This window comes from Astatotilapia calliptera, chromosome 11 (assembly GCF_964374335.1).
Source record: "Astatotilapia calliptera chromosome 11, fAstCal68.1, whole genome shotgun sequence".
NCBI lineage: Eukaryota > Metazoa > Chordata > Actinopteri > Cichliformes > Cichlidae > Astatotilapia > Astatotilapia calliptera.
The window spans coordinates 32,227,830-32,240,169 of NC_137432.1; the positions used below are offsets into that span (position 1 = coordinate 32,227,830).

The following is a 12,340-nucleotide window of genomic DNA, read 5'->3' on the forward strand; positions in this document are numbered from 1 at the left end:
ATGGCTGTTTGTTGAGTTGTTATTGATTATCTTTGTCTGCTGCGAAGACAAGCTAACAGCATGAGCAAAAGTCAGAAGGCACAGATTTGTAAAGATAATGTCTGAAGGCACTTGTCGGCTCTCTTTCAAGAAAATATTTTTGTGCTAAATTTATGTTACAAAGGATGCCAGTTTTGTCTCTTACCACAATCATACATGTGTGGGGACAACTAGCATTGAGCCTCTTTTTCACAGGCCTTTTGCCTTGTTCTCTGTCATCAGTTCATCACTTTGTAATCCTTACCACCTCTTTTCCTTTCTCCTCCTGTCAGTTTCTGTTCCTCCTTGTCCTCTTCTCTTCTCCATGTCTTCTTCACTCTTGTGTCCCTTTAATCTCTTTCTCACACTCTCTCCTGCTTTCCCTGAGTCGCCCTCTCCGGGTTTGTAATGGCTCCTGTCATCCAAGTGGATGTGATGAGGGACGGGAGCAGGGAGGTTTTATTCCCTGAAGCACAGAGTCCATCAGATCCTAATTTTTTTCTACTGTCAGACAGGATATTGTATTGTTTAAGCAAACCTGCAACTTTGGTTTTTCACTTTTGTATTCAGGTTTAGAATTTCATTGACTTTTCAATGGTTAAATCTCAACAATGAAAAGAATAATATTCTTTAGAAAAGCCTAATACACACCATAGCTTAGACAGTTTGCATGCAGTTTGCATCGTAACTGATGCAGTTCATTGTCTCTCTTTTTTTTTGGAGGGGGTCTCAGTGTTTAAGCAGCATCGCTCTTGTTACCAGATCTGACTTCAAGAGGTTGTCACTGAAGCTGAAGGTACTTTTCCTGCCTTAAAGGGCTTACAAATGTCACCCTATTTTGTGAAAAAAGGTGTGCTACCATCTTCAGTGCCACTTCTTGTCAAATTGCTACATTGTGCCTTAAGTGATTTCCAAAGAAGAGTCTCCTTTGTCTTTTCCCAGTTTGTCAAATTCAGCAGAAAGCTGGAGGATAAAAGTCTGTCTTTGAACTGTTTCATTGTTCATATGCTGTGAAATCCACATAAAGTTGTATTGTGAAATTTAGGATTTAAAATGTTTAGGTTGAAAAAGGAGCAAAATAATAAACAAAAAGAAATAAAAGAAATCCATCTCCATGAAGGAAAACAGCAGCTAAGGGGACGAGAATACTTAGTAATAGGTGCATAGAAAGCACAAGCGTGCATGCATAAGAGTCCTGTTCATTTGACTTCCCAAAGTTAAATCAGACAGCTGCTAATTGTTTTAGAGCAATAAAAGAGACGTTTGGCCTGTGTGTACAAGACAATGGAATATATATTCATATTTAAAGTGTAACCGCTGGTGTTCCCCTACATAATATATGAGTATCAGTAATACCATAAACACATTGTAGAGGGGGCAGCATGCTGGTGCACTGGTTAGCACTGTTGCCTTACAGCAAAAATATCCTCAGAGTAACAGTTGTTAGACTGTTAGTATTTGACCACCAGGCAGAGCTCTTCTAATGATAATGTAATTAAGGTATTTTATTTTATATGCTTTATTTTTATGTGGAGCATGTTAACATTGGTCTACTGTTAATTTGATACATGGAAAATAACCGGTTAATTTTGTAAGTTTAAGGTAAGGGCAGAGGTCACTTACTGTTTTGGAAAAAAGGTCAGAGAAGTTGCTCATGGTGACGGTCTAGCCATGTAAAAGTCAAGCTAAAGAAGAAATAACAAGTCCTAAGTTCCAATTACAGCGGTTTGTCTACTTGCAGGCCAAAGTGGTATGGTGGTACGTTAAGAGAAGCACAGTAAACATCAGCGAAGAAGAACTCTCGTGTCTCTCACGTATGTGTAGCCGGCATACTCAGTTCAAGTCCACCATCTGTCCAGGTCCTTTCTGTGTGGAGTTAGTATGTTCTCCCCGTATTTGTGTAGACATGCAAAAGCATTTAATTGGTGGGGTTAGGTTAATTGGAAATTGGAAATTGCCCATAGCTGTGAATGTTTTTTGATTTAATGCTTCTAATACAGTGGCACCCAATTTTTCTCAGTCATTAACAAATAAAAAAGGATTTTACTCAAATGAAGGGCATGGTAGCAGCACTGACAATGTCCACTTATTTTTTTTAATTACTAACTTAACTAATGATGATGTTTTGTTTTCACATCCATCCACCCTGACCTCCTCGCTGTGCAGGTATGTGGCTTCACTCATCCTCTCCCTTTTGTCCTATACAGACACACACACCAGGGTGTAATTAGTACAGCTTCAAGAAAGCTCTTCTTTCAGTTTTAAATAAAATGTTCGGTAGCATTTTCTATTACAGCTCAGTAATAAAGGGGTAATAGTTGGGTAATAAGGGGGCAACAAGAGGGTAATAATGTGGTCATTCCTAAGTTGTTACCGCTCAATTAAATCTGGTATTTCTGTGTAATAAGCAGGAAACAGAGCTGCAAAATACAAAACTGCCAGTTTGTATTTAATAACATATGAATAACCTATTAAAAGTAACTTAAAGATGTGTGGTTATTACCTGGCAATATCTCTGATACTCCCTGTGTAATAAGGAGGGAATAGCACTGCAAAATTCAAATCTGCCTGCTAAATGTTCTCTTAAAAGCAAAAACTGATAACGTGACCAGATGTCTTCGGTTTTAAGTTAAAAAATTAATTAACTAAAAATTAAGTTAAGTTAAAAAATAATAATAATAATATAAAAATTGATACTAAAGCTGTTTTCCTCTGTCTCTGTATGCACACACAAACACAGATAGACACACCCACACTGGTGAAACAGTTTGTCTGATTGAAGTTGCCACGCTATATTTTCAGAGAGTCTGGATCACTCAGGCTCACTGGAAGGAAACATTTCTCAGAAAAAGCCTTGGCTCAGTAAAGTTTATTGGGAAGATCAAGTTGCCATTTCTTCGTGACACCATAGAGTTGTTACGTTTCTTTTCCATCAAATGGAAGCAACACTTGAAATGATGAAACTGTAGAAGTACAACTGCTTCTTTGGTGAAAAACGTTGCAAACAGCTGAAATGCAATGTTCACAATATATTGCAAGACATAAAAGAAAACACAAGTTCATGTGTATGTTGACAAAGTTCAACAATTTATGGCTCTAAGTGAGAAACATCAAGGAGTTTATAAATATTTATTGTTTTAAGTTTTTCCATTTAGTACCAGTATTCAAAACAACAAATCTGAATAGCTAAAATATATGCGACACAAATCTAAAATCGATAAAATGGTGAAGATGTTTATAGATTGTTATTACTCCTCTGAGATTGTCCTTCTGCAGAAAATGAGTCCATAAGTTAACTGATTATGAGCTACAGTTAGCTAGGGGATGCTAGGGGAGGTAGCTAGAGGACGAATTGATGGATGGATTTATTTTAGACAGACTGAAACTACCGTTAAAATCACTTTTTCTACATTTTGACTTTCAAACCAAAGGCATTCTGAGATGCTAAAAATTTTTAGGGTCAGCCTCAAAACTCCCATCAGCTCTTCTTGTTTTTAATTCAGTCAAAAGATCATGGAGGCTGCTGTAAGTCTGGTACAATCTGAAGCCCTAATCTGCCAGAGTTTGAGGGATCAAGCAGCAAAAGCATAGAGGACAGAGGAAAAAATGTCTTCAAAATGTTTTTGTTTTTTTATTTTAACCCCTCGAAAAAGGTAAAAAAGACAAAGCTCAAAACATGATTAGCAGACCCACAAAAGGTCAACTACATATAACTCTACTCATAAAGTAACTTCCAAAAACTTAACCAAACAAAATAGACACAAGTTAACTCACAAACTGACCTGAGCACAAAGACACAGGAGGGTAACCTTTATAGTGGTTTGGCCAAACCATTTACACACAATAGGAGGAAACAAAACAAACGCCAATACTAACTAAACCTAAAATACCCCCATTTCTGACAAGCACTTGGTTGTTCCTGCTCAACAGCTGTTGCGTTTTCAAGTCCCCAGCCCTTGGCCACACATTTTGCCCAGACAAGAAACAGACCCCTCCCCAAACCCAGTAACTCCAAGAAAGAGAAACATAATTAATATAACAGAAAACATTTTTAAAAACCACACAATGCTACTATGTACGCTCTTCTTAATATCACTGTTTGGTTTAAGTAAAGACATTACTGAATAATATTACTGAAATAATTGCAAACCAAACTAATGAAGTGAACGAATGGACTGATTTTACTCATGTGTGGCTGATGCATCACAGGCGAGAAGCCTTTAATTGAAAGAATCAAGAAGGCTTTTCTGGCAATGTTTTACAAGGACAGAGTCGGAACACAGAGTTTTATGCTCATCTAAACCAAAATTTTAAAACTAAAAGAAAAGGAAACATTTGTATCTGAATTGAATGGCTTTTTCACCTCATGAGACATTAAAAATCTTGATTGTGTTAAAAAAAAATATACACTTAAGGACATGAAAAGTGGCTCGCTAAAATCTTCTTCCAGTGATCACAGAGACATGCATTTAGGATGATTGTAAAACTGAGTGACAGGCAAATGATTACAGTGCTCTATCTTTGCATTAGCAAATGGAAATGAATGGCAAAGGATAAAGAGACCTAGGATAAAAGGTGTCTTTAATGATGATGTATGTCAGTGGCATTTGAGGGAAATCTAGCTGTGCAATCCAACACATCCTTGTTTGTGTGAGTTTATTGAGGTCAGTGTAAATATAATGAGAGGGTTATAGTTCACAGAAACCTTTATAAGTGTGGTGTTTCAGATTAATATTTAAGATGTGTAACAGACACATGGGTTAAGAGAGTTGTACTGCACATACTGCACTTATTTTCCTCACTTGTAGTTACTTTGTTTAGTTTCTTGCTTTTAATTTGCCATTGTGATGAATAAATAAGCCTTGTGCATAACCAGGGGACTTTTAACACAGACCAACCCAGTATCATGGCAAAACATATAATAGATACGCTGGTCCACCATGTCCATTTCATGCTTAGCCTGTTCAAAATATGAAATGTGCATGCATGCAGAAGTTGCCTTGCTCCATGCAGGCAATGTGTGAAATGGACACAGTGGACTGGCATATCTATTACACGCTTTGTCGTTGCACAGACAGCAGTGGCGAACAATGGTGTGCCACTGAAGTTGCCCAGGATAAGTCTTTATTCACACCTGAGAAGGCAATAGCGCCCATGCGACACCCAAAGATGACTTGGGTTGTGTTCAAACTTATTTACTGTAACGGGATTTAAAAGGTAAACTTCAAACACTATATAGTGCCCTATGATATTGTCACATGACACATCAAAACCCTGACACATCAAAAATTTGCTCTATAATTCCATTTTAATGTGGTTTTCTTCCCCAGTGAGAGCACCTACTCATTAGATACCCCGGCCTTTAATTGGCTCATCGTCTCTGCCTCACAACCATGACTTAACAACAGTTATTTAAGCATAACACAACCACATTTGTGAGACTTTAGCTGCGCATTGTAAGCTGTAATTGTGTTAGAGATACAATGTTAAGAAGCTTGCTCATGAAATATTTGCATGCAGGTTCTAACAATCACAAAGCTGCTGCTGGTTTAAAAATACAGTTTTTGTTTTAATGAATTTGGGGCATTAGGGAGTGGTTGAAAGGGATGACATTAATTCGTATTTAATATGTTGAAGAATATTATATAATAACACAGTCACAGTTGCTTTTGTGGGTCGTTCCATTTCGTCCAAAAGTATGTCATGAATATGTGTTGTATGTTTTATTTACATTTTATACAGAAGATTTACTTTTAAAGAAAAACACACAGTTGGTGTCCATGGCCTGAAATGTGGTGCAAATACTGTGCCACTGTTTTTGGGACAGAGATAATTAGGAACAGTAGCAGTTCAGCATTAATGATGTGTGGCATTAAGTGTTAGTCAAAGTGGTTTGTATGTTTATCATGTTTTGTATTGAATTTGTGTTGTAGATAGTAGACATACGTGGAGTACATTAATGGACCGGCTCCACTAAAAGGAATGACAGGACTCCAGTTTAAGGTTTTAACTAGAGAATCTTCCACAATTCACCAAGTATTGTTACGGTTGGAAGGAGGACTCAAGCGCAGGACTCCGGTACTGATGCTTACAAGAAGAGTTTATTTACAAGTCACCAGGTGTATATACAAGAATGTGCAGGGGGGTGTTATATACAGCTGAGTGGGGGAAGAAGGGGTCTCCAGGGAAGTCCAAGGGAAAGCATACGTTCTTCAGAATATCCACTCACACGATCACAGGTTCACACTCCAACACTGCCACACGGGAAACACACGGGGAAAAATCCAAGAGGTTCTGTAGACAGGGAGACAGGGTTAAGGACGACGCACAGAGGAAAACACTCTTCACTAAACTTGCTGTAGCTTTGACTTTACTAACGCGTGGTAGACAACGATCCAGCGACGAACAGCAGTCACCTCCTGGCTTAAATGCTGCTCCCCTTAATGAGACACCTGGGTCTCATCTCCCGAGGGCGTGGACCAAGGGCATGAACCCACAGTGAGTTCCGCCCCGGCGAGAGAGAAGAGGAAGAGAAACAGAGAGGGCTGATCAGCGTGCAGCTGATCCGCCTGGCCGTGACAAGTATATCAAATTCTGGCAACTCTGTGAAAACAAGATTAGAAAAGCTACAAGTTCTAAGTACTGAAACTTTCTAGACAGAGGCTTTTGCTTCAAAAGCGGTTCCACATTCACTTTTCCTGATTAGTTAGAGCTTGTCATGATTTTCCATTACAAGCCTGTCATTTCTTTGAGTCAGTTTTTATTTAGCCTCAGAATCTGAAAGCTCATCAGTCTGTCTGCTGTCAGGACACTTGACAAACACAGACCAGCCTAGAGTCTGTATCAGTCTGACATAAATCTTCTCTCTTTCATTCATTCATTTTGCAAGGAAATACAAACATGCATTGTATATACATGCACAAACACACATGCAGCCATGCTCTCTAGTTGACAATGGATTAGTTCTTGTCTTTATTACCTGTCTAAACTAGTCAAATGTGACAGTGCCTTGAAGATTCTCTGTGAATTTCTGTACTTTCAGTTTATTAATCCTTTTACTTTTGACATACTAGGTACCTGTGTGGTGTACTGTCCTCCTAATGTTAAATTAGACTGTTATACTGGTCTATTTTGTACATTTTCCTTTAGAGCAGCTGTCAGAGCAGTAGGTCCTCTGAATGGTCTTTAGCATTCAGAGCCCTGCTGCTTTTGTAATTTTAGCCACTTAATCAGGAAACCAATTAACACCTGAGGTGTCAGGTGAACGCAATTAACTAACTGACAGGACAGAAAACAAAAAAGAACTTACCGCAGTGCATGCAATATAGACACAAGAGGTTACTACAAATGTAATAGTCAGAAATGTGTTGTATGTACATGTGCAAAAACAATGCCCATATTTTGCAATCACAATTTAGCATCTTGACCCCTAAAAGCAATTGCAAAAATATTTAGACTACTTAATAAAATACTAGGTCACATCTTTGAGTGGAGAAGGCTGTTGGTTGGTTGTTGGTATCAGACTGGGTCTCAGTATTTAAGAAACTGTTCCTGTCCTCTGGGATTTTCCAGCTAAACAATTCCACGATTTACAGAGAATGGTTTGAAAAAAATATATATACCCTGAGGCAAAGTTTTACAAAATAATATCTTGTTGAAGTCAGATTGTAGGGAAGCAATAATGACTCAAATAACCACTGATTACAACTGAGGCATGCAGAAGAGCATCTCTGGACGGACAATAGCCCTGAAACATTCTTCCTTCCTTCTTTAACTAAATGTTGTTTTTTTTCCGTGAAAAGCTTTTAAAGTCAAAACTCTCGACACTGATTGGATTAAGCACATTTAGTCATCACAAATTACAGTATAATAACCCTATCAACCTCCTGCGGGTGTACCGTATGGTTATTTTATGCTGCAATGTGAAGTGGCAGAGGTTAATAACCTATTTAACCCCTTATTTTAAAACCCTTATTTACTATTTATTTGAACAAAAATGTTTTTCAGTTTCATAAAACCGATGTTGTTTTCCAAAGCACTTTGTTAATCCCTATTGAAACTAGTTCTTTGGGGTTCATTTACACAGAAATTATGATCTTTGTATCGAGGTCCTCTTGTCTGCCAAAGCTGACTTCCCTGTTTTCTCTTGCCATGGATGTATTGAAAGCCAGGATTAACATACTGCTTTTCAACATAATACTTTATAGTTTATTGTCCTAATGTCAGTGTAACAAAAGGGGAGGGGAAAAGGACCTTCACATCACCCGTAACAATCAACACATACCTTATTTAAATTTAGCTGATCTTCCCTTCAAGGTTGCTTCCTTGTTCACCTCAGAAACACTTCCAGCGCTGTCCGCTGCATAAAGACAGCAATTCTTAAACTTAATTTTCACTTGTAACGGGAAGACAAAGTCACATCTGGTAAGTGGGTCTGACCAGTGATGTTTCTGTTTACATGGCCAATTAACTTCTGCCTTTTTAATGTGCAGTCAGCCAGGTGGCTCCCAGCACACGTGACAACATTTTTGCCAACTGTTCTTCCTCAGATTTGAATAGAATTCACACCAACAGTTTGTCTTTGGGAGGAGAAATGCAATCTCTGTATCTTGGTAAAGAGAAAGCCCCATCACAATTCATTGTGAAATTTAATTTAAAGCTAATTTTTGATGTTTTCAGAACACTATCTTCATTAAGCAATCTGAAGCTCCGCATTCCAGAGGTTCACTAGGAGAGGGGAAGACCTGAATATTATAAACACTTAAATTTTATTTTTGTAATTTTTTCAGAGATTTTTGATTGTATCCTGTTGTTATGTCATAAATGAAGCAGAGAGCATGACTCTTCAAGAACATCCACCCAAGACTAGACCATTTTTGGTCGAAGCAGTGCCTCCAAATCTTAAATTGGAGTGTCCTAGTCTGCTGACAACCTTGCTGCAATTATTTGTTAGAGACATAAAATATTGTAGATATTCGGTTTTACACCTTTTTTTGACGAGTTGCAGACCTAGTAATAGGTTACCTAGTTACAAACATATATACAAACAAGCGGGTTGCAAAACAAGAGCACACACATGTACAGACTTATACCAACTTCTCACTCTTATATACCCCCTAACCTTTAATCTGTTCTGTCACTGTTTCTCCTCAGAAGCAAAAATACAAAAAAGCCCAAAACAAATCCAAAAAACTGAGTGAACTCTGAGCTTTATCTTTGACAAACAAAACTGGCTTATCGTGTATGCATTGGGGAAAAAAGCCTTAGGTGTGATAGGGGCAATAAAAAAGGCCAGTGAAAGACTATAGGTCTATGAGGAATTTTATTAAGTTGTCAGAACATGAAGAGACAATACTGTGTGCTCCAATTCACCTTGGTGTAACAACACAGAATGATAATGCCTCACAAATATTTTACAACAGTGTTTTCTGTATGTATGTGTGTGTATACACACTCGCCTATATATATATATATATATATATATATATATATATATATATATATATATATATATATATATATATATAGGCGAGTGGCTCCAGCAGATCCCGGGAATAACATCGGAGATCTCTGTCCAGAAGAGCGCAGTCCTGGGAACAGCTAAGATACTGCGCAGGACCCTCAAGCTCCCAGGCCTCTGGCAGAGGACCCGAGCTTGAAGGATAAACCGCCCGCAGGGGCGTGCTGGGTGTTGTTATATATATATATATATATATATATATATATATATATATATATATATATATATACATATACATATATATATATATATATATATATATATATATATATATATATATATATATATATATATATATATAGCTTACAATTCAGTTTGGATGTTCAGGAAAAAATGGCAAAAACATTCTGATCCTTGTCATGCAACAGTGTTTTCTTTTGTTTATTTATATATTTATTAAGATAGGTTAATTTACTAATCCAGCACCATTCTTAAATTGATATTAATTGATTACACAAAGAGAGAAAGGTCAAAGAGCTGCTTTTCTACCGACTGAACTCCCCACAGCGTGTGTGACTTTACCGTCACTGGTGTCACACCAGTCCCAGGAGACCTAATAAAAGCCCTTCAAATATTATTTTGATGTGCATCTTGTTGTCATGTTCTCTCAGTGCTCAGAGCTGCACAGGCGTGATTCAGCTGGTGCTGAACAATACATAAGCCCACGAGTTCAAATTACAGCCCACATGTGCGTGACAGTCACATTTCGTATCTGGCAACGTTTTGGGGCCTTCTCTTAGGGATGGAATCTACATGTTTGTTTACTGTCAGCATCTAATGAATCCAGAGCTCTGTTTTCTCTTCTGTCTTTAATGCGTGATTGTTCTGTAGCAAGAAATTATGATGACGAAGGCTATAGTGCTGTGGTATGATAATTGCTTCAAGATCCTGACTTTTCTTAAGCACAGTTTAGGTATACAATCTGTTGTGCACTATAAAATGGTTACTCCAGCAGTGTGACCATTATTCTTTGCATTCATTCGGTCCCATATTTTATTTCAAATGTAAGTTTTAGCTGATTCAAATAGGTGTTGACTGTTGTCCGTGGTTAGATACAGGAACTAACCAGTCATTAAGGTGTAACATTAAGAATGGGGACTATATTTTCTAAGCTGTGGCAGCCAACATACATCCTTGAGGAAATTGTCCAAAAACTGGTAACAAGTTGCTGTAAACTGACAATAGAAATCATTTTAAATATGTCATTATGTCAATGTTTTTTTATGATTATTATTTCTTTTATTCAGGCAAGGCACAAAGTCAAACAGAGCTGCAATACTGGGAGATCAGCTAATCTCAATGCCAGCACATATCAGCTGATGGTTTAGCTGTAACTATACTACCCATCCAATGGACAAATCTTATATTTAAACAGTCCCTAACTCTTTTTAGCCTGCCTACAGTTCACATTTGCACGATGTTGTCCTGACTCAGTCAAGCTTAATCTATTGTAAGTTTTTCTCTGTTGCTTGTGTTCTGCTAATGCTTTCCCCACCTTATGCTTTCCATGTAAGCATGTCAAAGGGTGGGGAGGTCCTTGAACAGAGCAAAACAGCCAAATCGAAATTGCTGCACAGTCTTTTACTTTTATGACCTTGAAGGAAATAACAATAGTCCTGATTGTATTGTGTAATGTTGAGGAAACTGATCTAGAAAACAACAAAGCTTTGCAGGGAATTATATTTAATTATATTTACTCAGATTATATTTAAGTAATTATATCTCAGGCCTTTATAAGGTCAACATCTCTTACAGACCTGCAACAATTCAGTACATTCAAGGCCATCGTGGGAAACTTCTCACCAGTGTCGCTCTCATGCTGTTAACTTGTTTAAATATTCATCCCTATGGTCTCCAAATAACTCTCAGACTTTCTTGCGATCAACTACTAAGCAACAACCTCCGGTAGGTTCACACACGCAAAAAGATACCAACCTCTGACTGAACCGCATGTTCTTCATTATATCGAACCACTGACATGGGGAGCCTTGGGCTGTTCAGTAACCCCTAATGGGACTGTCTGAATGTGTGTGAAATTTTGTGTGTGTGTGTGTGTTTGGGTGAGAATGAGAGAGAGTGAGAGAAACTTCGAGGTTGGCTGAAGCTGAGAGAGTTTGGGTTGAGTTAGGGAGATTAACTTTCTCTGTGGGGCTTACAGAGGATGTGCTGAAATGCAACCCATACCTACAAATTACAGACAGTTTTATTAATATAAACAAAAGGGAGCCGCATGTTAAAGGGTGTGTGGTTGCGAGTGTGTGTGCGCGTGTGTGTGTACTCATGTAAAGAGCAATTTGAGTTTTCTCACCTTGACTTTGGAAATACTTTGGGAAAGTGATTACATTTTGGCTGGTGCTTGCTCCTATGAACTGTTGAGGCATTAAGATTTCATTTTAAGATTACATTAAAGCCTGATGCTACCTTTAAAGAATGACCATGCTGTGCACTGTGTATTCATTTCTATGAAACTCCATTCTATGAATGAAGCCGGAGAAATTACTGACAGCAAGAGAAACAACACCAAAAACACAAACAAGCTACTCGTTTGCACACCGAACAGATAAGGAGACTCAATTTTCCTCTGTAATAAAAAGGTTTGGAGGGGGGGCATTTCAGGTGATCTTATTGTCAGTTTTACCTGGAAATACAACTCTTTGTCTTTATGTTATAATAAGTCGAAGTTTTAGTTTAAGACTGCAAGTTTCCATCAGCTTAATGAGTGAGGAGCCTCATTAATATGGCAAAGTGAAAGCACATGTGTGGCTCTGCCTTCACACAGGCCTACCTGTTGAGATATATACA

General features: G+C 37.9%; 1 long non-coding RNA gene across 1 annotated transcript; it reads right to left on the bottom strand.

The window, feature by feature from the left end:
• Positions 1 to 6,100: 6,100 nt before the first annotated feature.
• On the bottom strand, positions 6,101 to 6,621 carry LOC145431877 (uncharacterized). The gene is made up of 2 exons (XR_013912183.1): positions 6,397 to 6,621; positions 6,101 to 6,312 (listed from the first exon to the last, which is right to left on the bottom strand). It is a non-coding gene; the product is annotated as an uncharacterized LOC145431877 (long non-coding RNA).
• Positions 6,622 to 12,340: the final 5,719 nt, after the last annotated feature.